Here is a 7,245-nt window from a genome sequence, read left to right as displayed (position 1 = left end):
GAAAACGTGAGGAAATTTTGGAGACCTCGCCTTAACATCCACCCACCCCGACGGCGCAACTGGGAATGGCCGCGCGTCCGCGACTCCGCGTTGACGTATCAGGCCTTGAGTTTTTTTTTTTTTCTCTCTCTCTCGTCCAGTATCGTCTTAACCTTGAATCAGTGGTGCCACTAGTGTGCCTTTCTCCCCCTGAGATACATTACTTGTTGCTACGTTAGGTTACTGCTGTATTTGCTGCACTATGCTTACCATTGCGTAACTGTGAAAATTAGCAGACCGAACACATGATTGCGCAACACGTCTTTTGCATCAGCATCATAAGGAATATAGAGGTGCCTTCCAGACAGGTTAAGTTAGTAGATTAAGGCTGGAACATGAATGAAAGTTTCCATCACAAGAAACGTAGAGCATATCGACTAAAGACTTTTAGTTACGTAACGTTAACCCCATCGTCTTGAGAACGACTTTCATATTCTGCTGCATAGCTGTTATTGCCAGGCGACTTTGTGCGAATGGGGAAGGATCTACCGTAGTTCTTTTATATTGACTTGGCCCAGATTTTTGTCTCTGCAGCTTGTGTCACGTAGCTGAATAACAGAAAAGACATGCTGCTCTACATGCATTCCATAACAGTTCTTCATGATTAACAACGCATTCTAGTGTTAATGTTTTGATGCAACTTAGCTTTCAAGATGGAGAGATGACCGTGACTACTTCAGTCACGGGGTTCACTTACTGGTTTGAAAACAACTGATTATATGTGACGGGCTTCCACCATCTTCCCGTGTCCACTCTTCTCAGTAAGGTGGACGAATCAATACACACACACAACTGATTATAGTTCAAGGTTCCATGCCAAGGTCAACTTCAGCAGTTTTTATCCGATCTATACCACACTTCGTAGAAGGGTTCCGAGAAAGGTAAAGATAAATGGACTTGATTTTAGAACAATCAGTTAAAGGACAAGGAAGGGTGATGATTCGAGGCCACATGGCAAGGTTAACTCAATCGGTCTAATTTAGACTAAATTTGGTGGAAGGATTAAGGGTCATGCAAGAATGGAGTAATTCGAGTTTCAGACCAAGCTGTCGAAGCTCAGGGTCACAGGATAAGTCAAATGTTCGGCCCTTAGATCCATTGGTTGTCGCGGGTGTTACACTCGCTGTGTTCATGTTGCTGTTGTATCATCATCATCATCAACATCCATACGTTTCTGAAAGGCCATCAAAGGAGAGGGCGATGTATTACTACTACTACTACTACTACCACTAGTGTAATCAGCATAATCAGTATCATTATTATTATCATCATCATCATCAAATCATCATAATCAGTATCATTATTATTATCATCATCATCATCAAATCATCATAATCAGTATCATTATTATTATCATCATCGTCATCAAATCATCATAATCAGTATCATTATTATCATCATCATCATACCGGTAATATATTCTACATGGCACAGTTCAATACAAGCCCCAGCACTAAGAGAAGCAATGGCGATATGGAAAGAAAAAAATATATATAAAATGCCAGGTATAAAAGTAATGGCTTAGCAGACTTCGTGGCGTCTCTTCCTCAGCGATTTATTATGCAGTCTGCCATATTTGGACTTGGGGAGGCATCAGTGGGAAGTGGAGATTTAGCTACTCTAATCGACATTCACGCATGTTACATTAATTTCAGTAATAATAATAATAATAATAATAATAATAATGATGATAATAATAATAATAATAATAATAATGATGATAATAATAATAATAATAGTAGTAGTAGTAGTGGTGGTGGTGGTGGTAGCAGTAGTAGTAGTAGTAAATAATAATAATAATAATAATAATAATAATAATAATAATAAATCCATCCTTTCAGAGAGCTGCTACTGATAACAATGTGGTTCTGTCAAGGTTGTCAAGTGTACTTTCAGATGCGGAAGTCCGTTCACCTCTCCTGCCACTTCTCACTGCTGGATTCACAAACGCTTGATTATTTACGGAGTGGTCAAAGGTGTATATTATGACCCACAGATGAAAGCTGATTTGCTGTACTACGTCACATCGAAGTGTCTATGAATTCAGCGGTGAGAGAGAGGCCGGAAAGATGAACATATGTTCGCATTTGACTGTAGCAACTGCCACACCATTACACAAAGATACTGTAGATTGAAATGTGGCATAGAGTATATTACAACTATTCATGGTATGCTGTACACTACACCTATTGTCCTCGTGTTTTACGCACTACCACCCTTGATTGCAAAGCCGTATTCTAGGTGGTATAAGAGGCTTAGTAGCACCTCTTCCTTAGCTATTTACTTTGCATCTTACACCTTGACATTCTCTTGTGTGCTACTTCTGTCGTTTATTATCAACACAGTTTTCATCAACACGAGTAACATACAAGATGGACGCCTTCACGTGGTGGCACTTGTACAACTAAGTGACTCCTCTGCCCTGTGCAGACGTTCCTCATCTCCCTCCCTATACCCCAGAGGGAGAATGGTGGACTGCAGGGTGAGGGCAGCTTCAGTCTGCAGTGCACCGGGTTCACGCTTAGATGAACCTTGGGCCACAACTAATACAGCTACGAACAAGATAATAAGGATAAATTGCTACATCTTGACATTCTATTGTATTTCATTTTTATCGTTTCAGTATCAATGCAGTTTGCACCAGTTTCGTGTAAGATGATTCTGAGGTGTAATATTCAAAATAATTCGCAAAGGAAGAGGTTGCGAATCCTCCAAAGCTACTTAGAATGCAACACATTATCTCTCCACCTCATTCTCGGTCTCCCTATCCTTCGCCCATCCAGTTCACTCATACACTCTCCTATAGTGCATTTACTCTAACCTGACAAAGATCTCCAACCCATTTCAGATCAGTTGATGACCAAATGTAGTCAGATTGGTGGGATGATTTGACTAATAACCAAGGACACTCATACCTAACTCATGACCAAGACGCAAAGAGTTTCATGCAACAACAGTTTTGTATTCGTTGTGGGAGAGGTCCAGTTCCATCAGGTGAAATAAACCCAGTAGGCAACAGTCAGTCTGTCATTTATCGTCGCTTTTAAACCCTTCAGTCAGAGGACGTAGTTTTATTTAATTATTAACTAGACAATTCTATTAAAATCTGGAGATCAGATTGGGTGTAGACTCAGGTTTCACTAATCCCTTCAGTGCGAGAAAAACTTAACTGAATTTGATACTCTTGTCGCAACAAAAATAGAATATAAGATACGTCATCGGACTAAAGAGGTTAATTTTTTTTTATCTCTTGACTACTTCTGGTTATTTTTCAAAGCAGTGTTCATATATTTTTATTCTCAAACTGTATGGACAGTCTTGTAGAAGGCTGAACAGTATCACATACCGGTATTCATTTAAATCATACAGTCTTCTCTTGAGTGTATATATATATATATAATGCAATACCAGAATATGTAGACAAATAAAATCATAAATTAATAGTGTACAGCCGTGTTCATAAGTAGGGATACACATCTGCTCATAATCATTATCTACAGTAGAGTCTACAATTGGTGAAGAGTGGAACCGTTTCACTTACTGCCTGGTAGCGTCAATAAGTGAGGGAATTAGTTCCAAATCTTACCAGCAATGAATACCATAGTACACCAAACAAGTATACGTGTATCATTTCTCCTGAACGCGACGGTACATGAGAAAAGATTAAGATTAAAAGACAGTCATGCAAAAATCAACAATATATTTTAGCACAAATCACAACACGATGAAAGACAACGTTGAACAAGGCACAAGGGACGGGACAGTGGCACAAATAAATAAATAGTATGATCTCTCCCCCTTATAATACAGTCTAATATAAACTATCCTTACGCTAATTTATGTAAGATGAAGCGTCTTTCAAAATGTAGCCATCTACCCGTTCGCAGATACCTGCCAAAATCGAGATCTGAGAACGGATTCGTGGTCAATAACAGTAACAGACTTGACACCCTGTGGTTTGAGAGACTGGACATGCCCCTTATTTTGGTACCAATTAGTTTTTATTTTTATGCAGGAGAAACCTAAGGCTGAGAAACTACAGAACTTGTCCCAGCTATATATATATATATATATATATATATATATATATATATATATATATATATATATATAAAAACGATCCATTCATTTCTGAGAAGCCTGGACGCAGTGCGATTATCAGAAATGAGGTCACAGGCAGTGGGAAAGACAGACTGAGGAAAACTGTTCCCGAGTTGACAGTTGCATACATTACAGAAAGGGTGTTAGTAGGAAGATAGACAAATGTTGTGTGCCCACCACAGCAGGGAGGGATGCAAGCAGACTATCTGAACTGTTCTGAATTACACTTGTTCCTCAGGTTGATCTTAGTAAGCTTTATTTTCTCTCTCTCTAGGATACCCATCGCCTTCGTTTATCGCATTTAATTAACCTTTCGTATCATCACTTTCCTTTCAGCCTTCATATTTTTCTGCTCTAGTGCCACATGGCTTTTGTTGCCTGACGCTAGATTGTTCATTCATTCATTCTTTCTGGGATCATTTTAGCATGGTACATTTACTTACAGAGACGAATAATAGGATACATTTTCATATTACAGTGCAATGACCGTTGTAATTTACTCAGAAATGCTGTAGATTCGGGTGCATAATTAAGTGCTTGGAAGGTTTCGTAATACATCTTCTTAAGTGGTTTACTCAGTACGCCTTGATATTCTCTTGTATGTCATTTTGGTCTCTAATATCCACAGAATTTATAAAATAATATACATAAGGATCATTAAGATGTATTAAGCAGAGTATTACGCTAAGGAACAGGTACTGCGAAGACTATCTGAAATACAAAATGGCGGAGTTGTCTGTCACTCATACAGCAGAGACGTATTCTAGGTGGCATAAGAGGTTTCGTAGCACCTCCTCCAGGGCGATTAATCTGCTTGTTACACCTTAATATTCTTCTGTATGCTATTAATATCGTCTTAATATCGACACAGTTTGCATCAGTAACATATAAGAGGAACTTTTATGCCCAATGTACAAAATAAATCGCCGAGGAAGAGGTGTGCCGAAATCTTCACTACCACCTAAACACAACACAGGGAATCACAACAAACAGGTACTTATGGACTGCCGTGACATTAACCTTAATGTGATAGCCACCAGGGCCATACTTAAACGCGTATTATCCTTTAAATAAACAAATTAATAAATATATAAATCAATAAGTGAATAAGAAAAAGAACAGTCAACAGCAAACGTATCGCTACCCTTGAACGAGGTGAAAACTGGATTGTACCGGATTGACTCCAGCTAAGTACTATAGTAGTGGTGATGGTGGTGGTGGCGGTGGGAACAGTATTAGTAGTAGTGGTGGTGATGGTGGTGGTAGTAGTAGTAGTAGTCGCAGTTGTTGTTGTTATTAACCCTAGGTTCATTAGTAATGTGAACAAGGTGTACTGCAGACTGAACCTGCCCTTGTCTTTCAATCCACCACCTTTTTTTGAGAGGAAAGGGAGTGAGTTGTGGGACGTTCGTATAACCAGGCAGCTCTCCACTCGGTTATATCAGTGCCACCACGTGAAGGCGTCCCTCTTCAGTCGCCATATCCTAGTGTAAATCTGTTGTTGCAACTCAACAGATTACGATAATACTACGGCTCAAAATACTCTCCATAACACATCTTCGTGACTAACACTAGTGCAGCTCGGCATTCAAGATGGAGAGATGGCAGTTTTAGGCCAAAGTAGAGTAAAAAGAGCATAGGAGGTGCAACGAAACTCCTGTGCCTCCCATGCTCTTTTTATGCTACTTATCGATACATTTTGCACATTACACTCAAACATTTTCTCGCAAATCATTTATGTTCTTTTAATGTGGACATAATTTGCCTCAATAAAATATACGAGTAAGTGGATGCTGAGGTGCAATTTGATAAGGAAGAAGTGTTGCGAAATGCTCAAAGCCACTTAGAATACGAATGTGTTGACTGCAAGTAATAATAATAATAATAATAATCTGCTGAGCAGTATCTTCTTTACATCGATATTACTCTTCCCGCTAATCAGTATGGTCTGACAAGGATCCGTAACGCCTTTCTGTTCGCTTGATGGCCATATGTAATCAGATTGGAGGTTAAATCTGACTAGTAAACAAGGAAACTAAAAGCCCTACCTCATAAATAAAGCTCGGCAAATTTCACGCAACCACGACTTAGTATTCTAGAGTTGAGAATACCCCAGTATTGGTAGATGAGAACAAACTGGCTAAAACCTTCTAATGTGTGGATTTGAAGATTTCGTAACACTTCTTCCTCAACGATTTATTCTGAACATTACACCATATTATCCTCTTGTATGGTATTTATGGTGACAATGTCGATATTCAAACAATAAAAATAGCATCCAAGAGAATGTGAAGTTACGTATACATTATATCGTCAAGAAGAAGGTGCTACGAAGCCCCCTGTGCCATCAATAATACGACCCACAATATGTTGATTCAGGGGTGTATTTGTATAAGTCGAGAAAGGTCCCTAGTTCCTCTACTTTATCTAAGCTACCTAGTTTAAAATGTGGATTGTTCTCCTCCAGTGTTAGTGGTGTATTTAATTTTTGTACAGTACAGCAAAGACAAACAATTTCCCTTTTCTGTCTGAAGATAATTTAGAGGTGCCGAGACAACGAAAGTCCTGTCTCAGCTAATATGTGTTTTCGTATGGTTCGACTTTTCCGCTATGTATTCGTCAAACCTAGGGAAGATACGTGCTTCTCTGACTGTACATCACTCAACTCTTAGCTCTGAGCCAGCTCAGAGTTCAAAGGTTTACTATTTTCATATACAGCACGACGTAATTTTCCATATACTGTTTTAAGAACATAAGAAGAGAGTATAACTGCAGTATGCCAGTCGACCCATGGTAGGCAGCTCTTACATGGATGGGACTTTACTACCATAGTCGCGGCGCACGACTCTGAGGTTGTCATTATCGTACTCTGGCAACCTACCATTCAGTAGTGCGTCCGATTTCGTATCATATTATACACAGATTATCATTATTATGCACGAACATGTTATACACGAATATTGTTATACACGAACATATTACACACGATCACATGCGTCTCATATTATACATGAAATCAGACGCACTTTTGAATGGTAGGTTGCCAGGGCACGATAATAACTACCTCAGAGTCGCGCGCCATGACTATAGAACAAGATAAGGATG

This window comes from Coenobita brevimanus, chromosome 1 (assembly GCF_032717465.1).
Source record: "Coenobita brevimanus isolate Jiangsu-jjx chromosome 1, ASM3271746v2, whole genome shotgun sequence".
In the NCBI taxonomy this organism is placed as follows: Eukaryota; Metazoa; Arthropoda; class Malacostraca; order Decapoda; family Coenobitidae; genus Coenobita; species Coenobita brevimanus.
Note: the sequence above shows the minus strand (reverse complement) of the source record.